Below are 17893 nucleotides of genomic sequence, written 5' to 3'. Positions count from 1 at the left end.
AAAAGTTCTTTGAGGCAACTGCTTTACACAATATAATTAAAATTAGTCAAGCCTTTCCAACCTGGTACAATCCATTCTGAGACATCCATGTATCCTGATAAAATTGGAATATATTTTTAATCCAAACCTTCAGAAATATTGTAAGTTGCTTTCATTTTCAAATGAAACAAAAACTTCTGTGTTTGCCAATCCCAGAATTTTCTGACTCTGAAGTAGAAGTAACATAACTTTTTTTTCCTTTTATTTCTTACAGATTTGGAGGTCAGAATTTCAAAAGGCCACTCGTTTGGAACAATGGGCCAGAAAATTGCAAAAAAATTGTTTCTGAAAAACTCAGATTTTCCTTAAGCCTTACATCTTTACATTATAACTACTCACATCACACAGACATGCTCAAAAGTGGAGAAAGTAGGAGAACATTTTTAACCACATTTTTTTGTTTGTTATATATTGAAGAGGCAAACTCAAACATTTACATTTTTTCAGTAAGGGCTAAATAAAACATTTCTATAGCTTCTAAAATAAGTTAGGAGATTAAACCCAATATTTCATTGTGCTACTGTCACTAGGGTGTTCCATGAGCTACATTTCTTTTTCTTTCTGTGAGACTCAAGTTCTCAAATATCAAAAGTCACTGCTGAAAGTGGGATACAGAAATTTTTGAAAAGTTCCTATTGCCCTGTCTGAAACTCCTCTTGTTTAATGTTTTAAAGGGCATGCACTACAATTCCCAGATTTTAAGTTCTCCCCTGAGTCATGCTCCCATTAACTTCAATTAGTATTTTGTCTATAGGGGACCTGAGTGAGACAGATTTAAGGATTTGTCCTGGCATGTTATACTTCGGAGAAAGTAGGCAGAAACTAAGTGCATTCATAAAACTGGGAAGATTTATTCTGTTGTTTAACTGCCTCATATCTATTCACTGGCATTCTGAAGTTTATTATGTGAAACAGCTTTTGCACAGAAGAGCTCATTTCCTCCAAAATCCTTCAAGAAAACCTTCCCATAACAGAATGGGTTCCTAAACTTTATTTGGAAGTTGGAAGAGTGGTTGAAGAAAGGCTAATAATAGCTGCTTACAGTGCATTTCTTTTTGAATATAAAGTAACAAGGCCTCTGCCGATGTAAGCTGACCTGCTCCTTTCCCTTCAAAATGGCACACAACTTCCTTCTGTATTCTCAGGATTCATGTACCAGTGCAGAGCTTTCCCTCACTGCTAAGTTAATTAAAAAGACCGAGGGTACTAGAACAAACCTTTAAGGAGAAAGGCAAAATTTTAAGAGGAAAGGCAGGAAAAGTAGGTTATCTTAAAACAACCCCAAAACAGAAAGTGCAAACTGAAGTGTGAAGTTTTATTTGTTTTTTTTTGAAAGGTATCTCATCCTGGCAATCCATTTGTGTGTTCCCTTGTATGTGCATATAGTTCATATATAATCACTTGCATATACAATCTGGCTGGCATTGTCACCTACACGTTTATGTATTATTTACTTGCGCTCTCTATAGGATTTGCACTGTAGAATACCAGAAGTAGCACAAACAAGGAATGCTAGGACTCTGGTAGAAACCACTATGAAAGAAATTAGAGAGTGAAGTAACACATAGCATAGTTTTATCTATGGGTCTAAAGAGACATCATTCTTATTTCATTTTTTCTTACTTGCTCTCTCTTTAATTTGTATGGTGCCTAGAAGAGAAATCTAGTTTCTGTCTCTGAGATATATGCCAATATTAAGTCTCTAGTTATATAAAAAAGAACCTCAATGCTCCCCAGAAATTTCTTCTATGTGTGTAACAGAAATAATTTCAAATCCACACCCTCAAAACTCTAGTTACTTGTGGTCCTAGCTCTCCCACATGATGGCCCTAGGAATGGACTATCACATCAAGGTGTTAGCAAAGCAGTATTTACCCTGCTTCCCCAAACTCTGCATATCATTCTGAATCTGCCACTTGACCTCCTTGTGCTAGACCAGCCATAGAGATCAGCCCTCTAGTCATGCGGACATAGTAAAAGAGTTAAAGTAATTTACAGACTTGAGCTTGCTTTTATTATTACCCATCCCTATGTTATTAATTTTGGATGGCATGTCCTTCATTTAATTAGTCCAAATGCAATACCGCTCTGGAATAACTTCTAATATGCTTATGCGAATAAGCCTAATAAGGCAGGGGTTCAGATGTCACATGGGTAGCCTGAGACAAGCAGGGAAGGTAAAAGGTGGCTGGAAAAGTAAAAGTCACCTGCAAGGAGCCATTACTTTCTTTGCTCTTGAGAATCCCAATTCTAACACCACTGCAGTGTATCACTGCAGGGAAGAGATCCTTGCCTGGCTGTTCCTTCCGATCTGGCAGGCAGAAGCCAAAAGCCTGCCATCCTGAAGCCTGATGTCTGAAAGGATCGCTTTTGAAAATGAAAGGAGCAGTCCCTATTCCAAATGGTCCATCACAGCTGGCTAGCACGTGTTTTATTTGAGTGTATGCTGAAGCTTGAACTGTCAATCGGTTCAATGTATCTGCAGTTTTCTCTTCTCTGATGCAGAGCTGACTAAGACATAAACAGGGGTCCTAATTAGTCCCCAGCATAATTTCTTCACTACTTTGCTATTCATGAATAATGTAACCGTTCCAAATTCGTGCCAAGGAAAACTCCTTACGCTACATCACAGCACTGTGAAGGCTCACTCTCTCTGGATATTACATATAGTCTTACTAAAAGAAATACAAGAACACTATGGTTGAATAGGTGCTTAGTAGTTAAGAAGTGCCAGTTTGAGATAATTAAGACGGCCTAAGCACAAACTCTTGCAAAATTCTGCAACCTCCAAGATGTCCACTGTTATATACCTGGTAACATTGAGCCATTTCATTTGTCTAAATATTGTCTAAATATTTTCTGTAAGCATTAATACATCTTTTTTTCTCTAGCATAGTTAAAATGGCCCATATATGGAATGTTTGTGAATCATTTGCTGTACAAGCTAGATCAGAGTTGCCTTCAGAGAACAAATATTCCTAGAAGATACGTCAGGAACAGAAAAAAATAGAGTTAGTAAAAGAGGAAAGTGAAACAAAATAGTGTGACATACTTTGCCATTTGTATAATTCTCAGTTCAGCAGAAATAGCACACCTTGGATCTCTAGCTCTCAGGATCTGGATTTTTGTTCATGAGAGGATAGTGAAGAAAGACATTTAGTTGGTGCCGACAGTGATTCTCTTAAGTAAGCTAAGTGAAATAATATCTTCTCACTAAAGATCTTTCATCAAAACCATCTTTATTCTTTCTATAATTGAAGACTGAAAATACACTAAATTATCTAAATTATTTGGTGCTTCTGGCTATGAATATAGAAATTACGTGCCCATGAGTCTGTGCGCTATACACAACTGATCACTCTGGTAAATGCCAGAGAAGAGGGAGCAACAGTCTCCAGGTCCAGTGATACTTACCAGCAAGTTGTCTTCCCTAATTATGCTCTATCTCTGGGAAAAGATGGCTAAAACACAGTGGCTGTACACGGCCTAACTCAGCTTTCTCACAGTTGCTACCTCTATATAAATGTTCATTAGGTTAGCAGAAGTGCCCTTTTTAAGGAGAGAAGCCTAATACAGACATCCAGCTTAAAATCAAGCTTCCCTGTTTCTATGACGGAGAGAGGGGAAAACAGTGGCTCCTTCTCTGTTTGTGAATGAACTGTATAGTGACTACATTCCCAAGTATTTAGGTATTTTTATTCTTAAAAACACTTGAGTCTGGTTGCCCACACATTGAGATCAAAGAGCACAACTCATCTACCAAGTAATCACAAATATATCCAGCCAGACTTCGACTCTTATACTGTACTTCTTTAGGGAATTGTAGTGATTCTTTTTTTCCCCTAACTATGCTATTTTTTCCCCCACAAGCAGGTGATGGGGAAATTTGCCTAGGCTTCCCAGGTGAATACTGATTGCTCTGTAGCTGTAAGTGAAATCTGTACATGGGCAGGTGTCTTGAGCCTCTTCGAAAAGGATGGAGAGTTGGTGTTGCAGACTTAGCAGAGAGCAAATTTGGAAAACACTACCAACATGAACAGAACGACAATGGGAACAGTGACCAACAGGAAAGGACAAACAACTTATGGGTGCCTGTATTGTGTCAGATCAAAAGTCCATTGAGCTCGGTAGCTAGCTTCTGATAGTGGATGGTGGCAGGTGACTACTGAAGAATACAAAAACAGGGAAATTCTACAGTGATACTGCCCCCAAATACACTCCCATCCTCAGGCAATATGCACCAAATGTTGGAGCTAGAGGTGGTATTTTTTTCGTTAACAGCTTTTGATGGATTTTTCGTCTGTGAATTTGGTTGATTTTTGAAGTCCTGTAAGTTTTTAGCAATGACAACATCCTGCAGCCAAGAGTGCCACAGCTTATTTACAACTCCTGTTTGTTTGGACCTAGCTATCCACCAATTTAATTTGGGTCACATTCGTTTTCACAGAACTACCAGAACAGTAAACCCATTTCCCTGAGTAGTCGTGGCTAATTCAGAACCCAACACTGTACACATAAAGTTAGGATTCTTTTTTCTCATGTGTCTTACTCTGCATTTATTTACAGCTGCCACCTGATCCTCATTGGGATAAAGACAAAGAAAACAGCTCTTAGAAAGACAGATGTGGGAAGTAGGGTGCAGCCATGGGTGCTAGTCATGAGCATAAGTGTGGAAAAGAACAGGGCAGGTCCTCTAGCTGAGTGAGGAGAAAAATGCACTTTGAAGTTAGGTGCCAGGATGAGATACAGTTTCATATTTGCTAAAAGCCAAATTAATGAAATTCAATTACTATCACATTTCTATTTAAACCTCGTGCTCTTAAAGGTCATCAGTCTTACAGGCTAAGATACTTTGTTTGCAAATATGATTTTGCTGCACTCACCTTTCTCTTTGCTACATTACTAAAATTATGATAAACAGAGCAGTAAGGTGAAGCACAAGAAAAGAGGTAATGTATTTGCTGTTTTAGTGCTGGTTTATATATACACAGACTGGAGCATAAAAACAGTAGCAAGCATAGAAGCAGAGGAAAGCCAAACTAAGATTCTGTAGGATGGTACATGTTTCTCTCATTACTTGCCATCTTCCCTTAAGTACTGGAAGTTGACAGACAACCTAACAACCTGGCTTGCTATGTGCTTCTTGGATTGGGAGGGCGTATATAATAGTACCATTAAACAAAGGACTCAAGAGTTTTAGCTAGACAGCTACATAAACCTGAGACTGCATTTCCCTTCCAAATGCAGCCTTTCCCCAGTTAACCAGATCTGACTACCTCCCTATCAGAAGAAAATCTATCCTGACTTTTCCTGATGAATAGGTTTCAGTCCATACGGCATCACAGAAGCACAGAATGGTTGACATTGGAAGGGACCTCTGGAGGTCACCTGGTCCAATCTCCCCTGCTCAAGCAGGGCCACCTAGAGCCGGTTGCCCAGGACCGTGTCTAGATGACTTTTGAATTTCTCCAAGGACAGAGACTTCGCAATCTCCCTGGGCAACCTGTGCCAGTGCTCAGTCACCCTCACAGTAAAAAGTGTCTCCTGATGTTCAGAGGGACCCTCCTGTGTTTCAGTTTGTGCTCACTGCCCCTTGTCCAGTCACTAGGTACCCCTGAAAAGAGCCTGGCTCTGTCTTCTTTGCACCCTCCCTTCAGTTATTTATATACATTGATAAGATTCCCCCCGAGCCTTCTCTTCTCCAGCCTAAACAATCCCAGCACTCTCAGCCTTTCCTCGTATGTGAGATGCTCCAGTCCCTTCATCTTAGTGGCCCTTGGCTGGACTCTCTCCAGTAAGCCCATGTCTCTCTTGTACTGAGGAGCCCAGAACTGGACCCAGCACTCCAGGTATGGTCTACCAGTGCTGAGTAGAGGGGAAGGATCACCCTCCTCGACCTGCTGGCAATACTTTGTCGAATGCAGCCAAAGTTACCGTTAGCCGCCTTTGTCGCGAGGGCACATTGCTGGCTCATGTTCAGCCTGGTGTCCACCAGGACCCCCAGGTCCTTGCCTGCCAAGCTGCTTTCCAGATGGGTGGCCCCCAGCATATACTGGTGCATAGGGTAGTTCCCAGGTACAAGCTTTTGCACTTCTCCTTGTTGAACTTCATGGGACTCCTGTCAGACTCTCTTGTCTGTTAAATAACATTTTTTTCCATTTTCTTAACAGAATTTCTCACTGTCCCACAAAATATATAGCACTGTAGCACCCCCTGAGCTAAAAAAGTGCCTCCTGTTCAGCATGATAAGATGAGGGAAGTTTGGCTGATGAAGTGTTTTCCCTGGCAGCATGTCCTTAAACACTTTACACTGGAAAAATGCAATCTTCAATACTGTATTGATTTTCTCACTACATTCACTGCATCTTCCATCTTATGCTTGGAAAAAAAATCAATCAAAATAATCCTCAGCTATGACATAATATCCCCATCCCCACTCCAAATAAAAGACACCCTTTCTGCTCAGCTGACTTCACAAAAGCACCACTACAGTCAGTATCTTGCAAGAAAGAGCCTGAATGTCAGACTGGCTGGCTTGATGCACCAGGCTGAGAAACAGCAAGTCTGGAGGCAGAAGGTGCCACTTGCACGCACCCCTCTCAGAGGTGGGCTACTGAACGGGGTCAAATAGACCCAAATCCCTCTGCCACCCAGACCTAATGGCAGGATATTCATTGTGGTGGGGAAACAGCCAACAGCAAATAGGAGGAGTCAGAAAACAGAAAAGGCTGGGGAAATTTGAAAGGGTAGTCTGTAGGTAATTCTGTCTTCCTAGAGCTTTCACACCAGGTTTTACTATAAAAAAGATCTGGCATCTACAATATACTGATTGAAATAAAGAGAGGTATGAATTAGGCTCTGTAATGAATGACTTGATGGAAACCTGGATTTCCAAAAGTATTCAGCATCTACTTGCTCTCACCGACTTCAACATAGGCACTATCTTCCCAAAGATTGTATCAGTCAGGTGATAAACTAACTTCAGGATCTTAAAAAAAAGCAAATGAAGCAAAACAAAACAAAACTTCCAGGCCCCAGCACAATCATAAAGAGTGTTGCAGGTCTGCACAAATTGTATCTGAATTTTTCTGAATTGTATCTGACACTGATCTGAAAACCAGTGCAATCTACATGGTGAAAGAACTTACAGCTGGAGGGATCTCTGTGAAGGAAGACCAGCCAAATTATTTGGTAGCTGCTGTCTTCAGGCAGCCCTTACAAATGGCCCAGGCATGGGAAACAGCCCTGGAAATTCTGATGTGTGAATCAGATAACAATAAAAATTGTTATTTCCTCAGACTGGATAAATAACTTCCTAGACACAGTTGATAACTTGTTTTCACAGCTTTTTCATTACTTGTTTAGTGCTTTGCTGCTTCTGTGAACACTAGAAGTAGCGAGATAATTTTTTTTAAAAATCATGTGACCTTTATTTAAGACAAAGCTAATAGAACTGGGGCTTTCATGTAATTTCTAAACTGGAGAAAAATACTGCCACCATTTTAATGACCATCATATTACTAAGTTTTTTTTCAACGCAAAGCAGAAAAAGAGGGGGAAAACAAACAATATCATATTGCTGGCACAGGACAGGAACTTTTCTTGATGCAGAGTTTTTCTCATCACTGTTTTTCAATTTCACACAGGGAGAACTTCATCCTGCTGTGAATTTTTGCCATATCTCTTCTCACATTCATGAAAACTGAGTCACAATTCCAGCAGCAGATGAGGGTTAGTTTCAGGATAATCCTTCCCATTTCACATTGGCCATACCTCACAATATCTAAACTCTTTGCAGGGACATCTGGCTGATCCCCTTTCTCACTCTTTTGCTTCCAGGAGACCAATATCAACATCTTGCTGCTGAGATGGGGTTAACTGAATCATTGAGAAAGGAGGGGAATAGCAGGTTAAAATTAAGTATGGCTAACAGTCATGCCTGTCCTTAACACACTGTATTTCTTTTTTAAAAATAATAAGAAGAAAAAGAATAAAAAATGAAAGAGAGAGACCAATTGCAAGTGACCAAAGAGCCTGGGCGGAAGAAGGTGAGTGTCACCTGTAATAGTTTCCTCAGGAGGAATGCCAAAAGGAATCTCCTTGCATCTCACCTTCAGAAAATCACTGCCTTTGCTCCATCCTTATCAGGTATCCAGCAAACATTAATAGAGGAGCCTTATTTAAACGAAAACAGACTCTTCTGTTAATGTTTGCTGGATAACTTGTAACTTCAACCTTGAATTTAATTTTTTCCTAGGTGATTCACAGGTTTCGATTATAGTGATACTCCCCCCCATAACAGGTCCTTTCTATTTATATGAATGGTTGCCAAGGAAACCAGGAATCCAGCAAAGCTGGGTAACTTTTCTAAACTCAGAATTTCTGGTGCCTGAGTATTTAAAAAAATAATAAAAATTCACATTGAAAAACAACTGTAAGGAGATGGGAATTTATACATTTTTGCTAAAATTATTTTTCTATTTCTGCTGGCCTTTGCTGCTGTTCTTACTCATCACAGAAGCACTGGTGACTTTAATAGAATTCTGCTTCATCTCTTGCTTTATGAACAGATGATATCTTCCACACATACATGCAACAAGTCTGGATACAAATAGCGGTGAGCAAAAAGGTTGAGATAGAAATGGATGATTATCTGAACCTCTGGGTCCCGGGTAATGTAGAGCAAATGCAGAAACCATGGAACAAGCCACAGCTGGAAAGAAGATTAGATATTAAAAAGGCAGAACAAACAAAACCTCCCAAATCAGCATCAGCGTACAGCAAAGGAGAATAACTGCAAATTAATTCTCATCTCTGTAGCAAAGTCTGTAACACAGTCAGACTGATGATGATGCTTGTTTTTCTTTTTTTCTTCTTCTTTCTTTCCAGATCTCTCACCAATACACACATATACACAAGGGCAGACAACAGGAAAAAACCTGATTCAAGAATGCTTCTTCAAAACAACTTCCTTTATAACAAAATTAACTGAGGGTGCCAAGAGTTAAGCCATGCTCCGTGTCTGGACCCAACATGCTTTATACAGATGAAACTGCAGACTGTTACATAAAGTAAAATTAATGGGTTTTTTGTCTCTGCCATTTAGGCAACAAGATATTCAGCCATACATCTTTTTCAGAAAAGAAATGACCAAATAGTAATTCACCTCCTGGGATCTTTGAGGATTATCTCCCTCCCCTTAGGTCTTTGGCTGGCTTTTGTCCACAAGGTTTCCATTCCTCCCTCCTTGCTTAGCCCCACCAAACTCAAACGACCAGTTTCCATTTGACTCTGAGTCCTTTTCTTTACTCTCATCTGAGACATTCTTAATTTTCTCCACTGTTTTTTGCTGTCTCCAAAATGCTGAGTGCCCTCTTTGGTCTTCTCTATTCATTTGTGCAAGATGAGACTGCAGAACAGAAAAGTCTGGCCAGTCTCAGTGCTGTTGCTTGTTCCTTTGGGGCCTCTGGCCTCAACTCCAGCTGTTTTTCAGTGTGGCAGTCAAGGGTGGAGGACCTACAAGAGTCTGAGCATCCTGAGAGAGGTCAGTGAGAATAAATCAAACACCAGCCTCCCAGTCCTACCTCTCCAGCAGAAGCAAAAATGCAAGTCTTCCCTAGAAGATAAGATAAAGCCTTTTTTTTTTCCTTCCTGTCAGTGAATGAGTGAAAAGAGACACACAATCTGGACTAGATAAAATGGCAGGAAGCCAGAACTTTCTGCTAAAAGCTGACTGACAGGTAGATCTGGCTAGAATTTGGCCAGTGGTCAAAAGCAACTCATGGCTGCCCTTCTCACTTCACCTGTATGGAAAGATAAGAAAGATTAATTGCACGCTTTAATTGCTGGTGAACTCAATCAACAAGCTCTTTGTACTAATCCATCAGGGAAGATACAAATCCATGAAAATATTATTGTTGCCAGCTTTTTAATTTTAGTAACTATGCAAATACATGCACATTAGCTGCAGCCGTTATATGTTCTGGCAAATTTCCATGCAGCTCTTGGGGTCAAAGTCCAGAGGCATCCAATCTGTATTTTGCACAATGTCAGGATATTAAACAGGTATCATCAAGACGTACTGTCCAGAATAAAAAGCAACACCATCTCCTGCATAAACACATGTTATGTTGGATAGATAATATCTTCAGCCTAGTGACAAAAATGTATCTGAAGTGGGATTTTTTTCCCTATTGGATTTTGGGCAAGAGTCATTTTTTTAAGGATGATGAAAGAAGGTAGCAGAACAGTTACAGTGACTATTATTAACCAAGTAATGCCTGGCAGGAAATTCCAGGTCTAAAATATTAGTTATCATGTGCAAAAAAACCCCCAACCAAAACCCAAAAATGTTGAAGAAAGGGTTTCTCACCCTTCCAAGACTGAAAGATCTAGTCCTGTTTGTATCCAATACAAAACAGAATGTACCTCAACACAACAGCCAGAGTTGCAGAAGGTGATGATTTGTGGAAAGGATGGGGGAATGCAGCTTCCACCAGACCTCTGACATCCTAACATGAGGTCAAAACATAGCAAATACATATGAAAAAAAAAGGATTCATTCTTCTATTCAGAAGGAAATCACTAGCTACTATCTGGCATCTCACCAGTAAAATCACCTCTCTCCAGACCTAAACTTTTACTGTTTCTACCTTCAGAGCAAGAATGCTGAAACTTCAACAGCTGAAAATACTGCACCAAGAAAGAGGCCATTAGTGGGTGGAACACACATCCAGTTGGTGGAATAAATGCCATATCCCATAAAGAACTATTAGTTCTTTTATGTTCAGCAAAAGCAAAGAATTTGCAGGAAAACAAATCATCCTCCATCCTGCAGGGTTGGAGGCCAGGTGAGTGGGAACTTCTTATATTGCAATTATTGCTTCAAGAGAACAAAAATTACATGAAGCAGTGTTCTTTTCTCCAATAGTAAGTATTATAATAGATCAAAACTCCTGGAGACTAAAAAGCTCCAGGAATACACCTGGGATAAAAAGGATAATAAAGGATAAAATGCATTACAATTATGAACAAGCAATATTAACAATAACCTAGTATAAGAAGCACTGAATGCAACAGGGGGAAAAAAAAGTATTATTTTTCTTTGTTACTAGAAAAAGGTAAGATGTCTCTCAAACAATGCAGCACTAACTAGAGAAACAATCTGAAGAAAATAAGGACATAACTGGGAAAGCTGGGCTCCTCTGAAGCAAGAAATATTGAGCTTGATGTTCATGACACCAGTCTAGCTTCTTGCCTAGGTTCTGGTTAAATATTGGTCAAATACTTCACATAACAGTGAATTTGCATGAGTGGTGTTTAAAGGAAGCGTCCATGTAGCAGGCACGTATTGCTTACACTGCTTGAAACTTTTGGTGTGAGGGCTAAGGCCACTGGTGTCACCCTAATTCCATGTGATCTTGTAGTTTCACCCATCAAATAAAAATGCAGTCAGATAGACAGGTGAGCACAGATCCTAAATGGCTGACTAAAACAATACAGCTGGAACCATTTTAGAAAGGCTTTTAACTGTATCAGCTAAAAGCTGTGGAATCCATTCTACTGTGAAAGGGGTCAAACCTGAAGTAATGGAAGAATATATGGGAAAATTATCAGGGGATTGAAACACTGCTGAGTTTTCATCTTTGTTGCTGAAAGGGTGAGACCTAGACACCATCATCTTACCCTCAAAAAATGAAACCTTTGCAGGATTAAGTCAGTTTGATCTGAAAGGTGATATCCCCACTAACAGAAATGAAATTTCACAATTCAGAAATTCAAATGTTCTCATATCAAGCTGACTCAAAAAGAGGTACCATCAGTGGCATCTAATTAGTAACCTTATTATATATCTCAAAAAGTGAAACTTTTGCAGGATTAAGTCAGTTTGATCTAAAAAGTGATATCTCCACTAACAAATACAATTTCTCAATTTAGAAATTCAAATGTTCTCATATCAAGTTGACTCAAAAGGAGATACCATCAGTGGCATCTAATTAATAACCTTATTATGTATCTCCCCTTTGAAGCAGGTACTCAAACTCCAAATCAGCCTGAATGCCCTTATCCAGGCTGAGATGGTTTCAGAAGACCTATGAGAAGAGTGACTTCACTTCACTGTGTGCTTGGCTATGACAGATGCACAGCATGGCTTGTAATTTCCAGTGCTGTGAAAAAGCATCATACAAAGAGGTGTGCCCAGGTAAGATGCACATCATTTTTCACCACAAAAACGACCATTTCAGCCCTAGTCCTTCAGAATACTTTCTGCCTACACTGCCTGCTGGACTGCTCCGTGGGAAGGCACTCACATCTGAACTATCATGCAACACTTCCCGGAATTCCAGTTGTTTCTCAGAAACAAGCCAACACCAAGTACTTTACAAATGATGAATTCTAACAATTCCAGCTCCCTTGTGGTGAATCAAGGATATTCTTGGAGTCCTTCCAGCCTGCTATATTTTTTCAGTTTATCAATCAGACATGGAAATATATACACTTCAGTTCTTTGTAAATCTAAAAGCAAGGATCACTAAACATTTTTATAAGATGCTTACATCAATACCAATCCTGAATAGGAATGCCTTGAACAGTCACTGCTGTTCTTCTATCAGTAATCAAATGCCCTATGACAGGGAGGTGTCCTTATGAGCAAGTGAAAAGCCTTTAAGATCTAAGACCATAGTCATTACATGTCTTTCCAGCTTTTTATCTGTTAGTGCCAAGAAAAGAAATTGTGCTGGAAAACAGGATGACCATTAACTCTCCCCAGCAAGTACAGGGCATATACAATCTATACCCCTTACGCAGATCAAAGTGTTAAATAATTTCTGTATGTCCAAGGTTAGGACAGCAAAATGCTTTCATTTCTCACGGATGGATGATAAAGTTCTGAGAAAGCAGTTGCCGTAATGGGGATACATAGCACAAACAATACTTGCAGCAGTCAGTTCGAGGCACTGCGTGTTTTCAATTTCTTTTTTCCCAAGGCACATTGGATAATTTTTGTCAAACTGAATAATTTTTGGAAAATCTCATGTGCAGTTATTCATCTTTTTCTCCTTCTCTGCTAAAATAGCCATCCCTGGAGGTGCAGCACGTTGCTGCAATAAGAGTGACGTTTAAGAAGCTGAATGCCAAACAGGAATCCTTGCTATTGAAATGTCACAGTCACCTACTATGATACAAATGTGGGTGACGGCAGTGGAAGAGAGTTGGCTCTTTATTCCTCACTTCACACATGTTAAAAAGAAGAGCTACCCTGGCTTCCTGGTGGAGGTAGTACATAGTGACTGTACTGCTTTTCCCTAGAGTCAAGAAAAAGGTGGAGCTACAGAGAAGCGCACAGCAGTTAGAGATAAGTTATAAAATTAATAAGGAACTCTAATGTTTCCAAAACATCAGCAACAGCAGGAAAGTGTAAGGGGTTTATAAAGCCAGGCAAGAGGCTTTCTTTTGGAATAGCCAGCTGTGTGGTAGAAACACTGCACAATGTATCACAGTAGGTAGACTGGGACCCTTGAAAGAGGCCCAGGAAATACATTGCATGACACTGCGCTTCATCCCAGCATACCAAATTCTTACAGTTCCAAATCTTAAATTAACTGACAATATTGGTAAATCCAAGGAGAAATTACACAAAAATCTGCAAAAAGCTATTCCACCTCTGCTATCTTGCCTCCCTCCACAGACAAAGTCAGACGTGAGGCTGCTCATGAAACCTAGATGTCACTGAGCAGATGACAACTGCTGGAAGTCAGTAACAGCACCATGACTCCCATTCTCATGAGCAATTTCTGACCAGCCTCACTGGTTTCCACAGCACTTCCTTCATCACCTCCAGTTTTAAATAGGCAGAAATTTAAGACCCAGTGTGATTTTATGTAAAATTACTTTTTTCATATTCTAGGCCTGAATAATAATGGAAAACACATCTAATAATAATTTGCTATGTTGTGTGGCTTTTTTTGTACAGAAGAGGGACTGGGCAGCGGAAGTACTACTTAGGATACTCAGTCTGCATGGATAGATTCTGACCACTTCACAATTCCACTTCACAATTCCACTTCACAGGTTCCACTGTGCTGGAGAGTTTCAATTGCTATCTGTTTCTTGGTGGAGACTCATTTCCTCCTGAGCAATCTGAAGGAAAATATCTTGGCTTACAAAACCTGGCCTGTTAATGTCCAGTCATCTGTACTGAAAACCATGGATAAAAGACCCTGTTCTTAGCATGGTAGCATTGTGTCACAACCACAAGCATATTTTATCACCTGAGACTTCACGTCTCTAGTATTCAATATGCTCATTAGCAAACACATAAAATCTCAATTATAATGTGGAAATTCAAGTCTAAAACTAAGCCATGCAAGTTATGAAAATCTGTACAATGTTTTGATTATAGATGTTAGTTTTCAAAATCTTAAATTTGCATTTTTTTTTTTAAAGTTATTCTTTAAAAGAGAAAGGGAAAGGGCAGGAAGAAACAGCAATCTATGCTTATTATTTCACTGACACATACTGTAGGCCAGGTTACAGAAAGACAAAAGGCTGGTGAAATACAAGAGCATTGCAAGCCCACCATAACATGTGACAGTATTTGACCAAAACCACAGTGCTGTAGAAACATTTTAATTGAATATCTCCCACTGTGTAAATGAATGTAAACATAGACAGATGCTGTGTTTCACATCCTGTATTGCATTAATAGCAATTAGATCTTGCATATGAAGTGGAAAAGAAAGGAAGGAAAGTAATGTACACCTGCTTTATAACTTTGTGTGTCTGCCTCTGAGGCATACAGTGAACTACTTAACAGATAAACAATCATGCTCTGCCCTTGAACAATATACAATCTGCATGCAGTGCAATGTAAATATAGTCTAACTGTTATAATCTGTGATAGTTAGTAGCCAGTCACCAGTCCTGTGAAAATAGATGGTTTTGGATGGCTGCTTCTGCAACATCCAGTGGAACTGCTTGACCAGGCGGATCACAGAATCACAGAATCGTATAGGTTGGAAAAGACCTTTAAGATCATCAAGTCCAACCGTAAACCTAACACTACCAAGACCACCTCTACACCATGTCCCTAAGCACCTCATCCAAATGTCTTCTAAATACCTCCAGGGATGGCGACTCAACCATTTCCCTGGGCAGCCTGTTCCAATGCTTGATAACCCTTTCAGTGAAGTAAAATTTCCTAATATCCAGTCTAAACCTCCCATGGTGCAACGAGAGGCCATTTCCTCTCATCCTATCCCTTGTTACCTGGGAGAAGAGATCGACCCCCACCTCTCTACAACCTCCTTTCAGGTAGTTGTAGAGAGCAATAAGGTCTCCCCTGAGCCTCCTTTTCTCCAGGCTAAACAACCCCAGTGGAATGCAGGAGAATGCTGGCCAGTTTTGCTGTTCATGGCTTTATCAACACTGCCATCATTGTTACCCTCTGCAGTTGATGTGACTAACACTGAGCTAATAATCTGTTCATCAAATATCATCTCACATCTTCCCAACTGCCAATCAGCTCCCTCGCTCCCATGTTCAGCAGATGGTATCTGCAGTTCTGTTGAAGTATCTGCTTGAACATGGTTCCAAAATTGGTATATGGCAATGTATGATACATACAACCCCACCAATGCTATCATTCATTGGTAAAGCTTCCACTGGTAGCAAAAACATTCATGGCATTTGATTTGCTTTTGGTATCTTTTGTTGCACAGACACTTACAAACAGACCATATGTTAAAAAAGCTAACATTATTGGGATATTGGCTTAGGGTATCTCTTGCATGGACAATACAATTTGTCAAACAAGACACTTGGTTGCTATCTGGATGTGAAGGATGAGGGATGAGTGAAGGGAGTCTCCATGGTAGGGGTCCGTGCAGGGGGCATCTTAGTTGCATTGGGTGAGACATCCTAAAACACAGTTCTGTCCAATTTTTATAATCCATGGTCCTACATGACCACTGCAAGACCTGATTAATCCATCACTACAGATTACCTTAACCTACATACAAAACATTTCCTAACTATCTTAACTATGTACAAAAGACTGTCCTACGCAATCATTTCTACACATGTAGGAATGTTTCTATCGATTGTCTTACCCTTGTACAATTGATTAACTTTGCAGCAGGAACTGTTTGGGAATCTCTGGGACAACCAGATTATCCACTCAGGATGTTAATCAACACATTTAAGCACACAAATTGGTGTAGACACAGCAGGGACTGCCTGGGAAATCTCAAGAACTGTTTGAAATTCCCACTGGGACAGCTCCTGTAACAATCTGTCAAATACTTCTTGTGCAGATGGCCAGCAGTTCAGTCAATCACCTAGTTTCAACTTGGTCTGCTGTCTCAAACCAGCTCTTTATCTCATCTATGCAGATGACTAGCCTGGGAGTTCCTGGACCACTCTGGGAATTAGTAACTTAAGTGCATTGGGAGTGCACACAGGCACAGTCCTGAGACCCAGCTACACTACAATTATAATTAAAGAATTAAACTTTATTCTTCTGTTTAAATATCATAGCCCTTGCCCATCTATCTGACCAAATTATGTCAACGTCTGACCTAGTGAATTGCCTTCACGGTTCAGATGGAAGTGGCTAAGGACTGACTCATCTCATGCTTAAGTAAATGCCTGAAGTTAGGTGATATTTATGCCACACCTCATCCCAGCTTGGTTTTGCTTTCTGGATCACACCACTGTTTTTGACTGATTGTGCAGACTACATCAACATTTCCAATATGAAATCACCTAGGGCAGCACTGGTAGTGAGATTTGTGGTCTATTGGTTCTGGGAACAGTAAAAGCTGGAATATTGTCCCTATATGCAGCAAAGTGTGGTGCTTTTCACATTTCACTTTCAGGTCAAATGCTGATCTATTGCAAAAACCTATTCACCACCCCTACCTTCAAGTTCACAGATCAATTGCAGCACGTTTGTGGGCTGAACTAGTTAAAGGACATGGCTTTTCTGCCTTACCAGTGATGAAGAGACTACATTTATCTGGGCCATCAAGATTCACACACAGCAGAGCAGGCAACTGCTCATTCTACCTTCTGCTTCCCTCAATTCACCTGATGCTGTCAGCAGTCTGTCAGGCAACATCTGGGAAAACAAACTCGCCTCATCTATATTCTACACATCACACATACAGTACTGCTTTATCAGCTGCTCCTTCTGCTCTGGGCCAATGAAGATCACAATGGGTTTAATGCCTATACTTCCTTGTGATCGAGATTCCAATGTGACATGAGATTCCATGTTGAATAATGAAGTGTAGAAGCTAAGTGCTTGTGTTGCACATCTTCAATAGTTAGCTCTGGAGTTTCTTCATTTAAGAGTGGACTGAAAAAACCACAATATCCTGCAGCCTGATATTTACAAGCCACAGCTGTAATGGGTCTTTTAGATCACTGTTTTGCAGGTATGCTTTTTTCTTTTATTTAATGTTCAAAGAAGACAATTTTCAGTTTCCAGTTATTTTGTGGTATGCATTGCTGTAATACCTACATCTACTGCATTAGGACCAAAGCTGAATAACACAGCTAATGTGATCATATGAAGTGAATCTACATTGCCAAGTAACTTTCCAGTTTGTAGTCACAGCCATATGTGACCACATAAATTTGGAAGAGTTATGTGTGGGCCATACTGAGTAGAACAAGAATGAAGTCTGCAGCTATGGAATGGCTCAATTACTGGCACCACTATCAGCTGCCCACACTTCAAGGATGCTTATTGCTTATTACTAACTGCATGTAGCAAGTTTAGTTAATGGGAGAGAGTGGCACTGGCAGTACAGTTCACAATCTGAGCAGCTTCTAAGTTGAGGGAGTG

The 17893-nt window shown here is 40.0% G+C and overlaps 1 protein-coding gene across 4 annotated transcripts in view; it reads right to left on the bottom strand.

Moving 5' to 3' along the window:
• Positions 1–17893, bottom strand: part of LARGE1 (LARGE xylosyl- and glucuronyltransferase 1) — a 303277-nt gene that overhangs the window by 117913 nt on the left and 167471 nt on the right. The window lies entirely within an intron of this gene.

Source organism: Mycteria americana, chromosome 1, assembly GCF_035582795.1.
Source record: "Mycteria americana isolate JAX WOST 10 ecotype Jacksonville Zoo and Gardens chromosome 1, USCA_MyAme_1.0, whole genome shotgun sequence".
Lineage (NCBI taxonomy): Eukaryota > Metazoa > Chordata > Aves > Ciconiiformes > Ciconiidae > Mycteria > Mycteria americana.
Note: the sequence above shows the minus strand (reverse complement) of the source record. Positions and strands in the feature narration are given on the sequence as shown.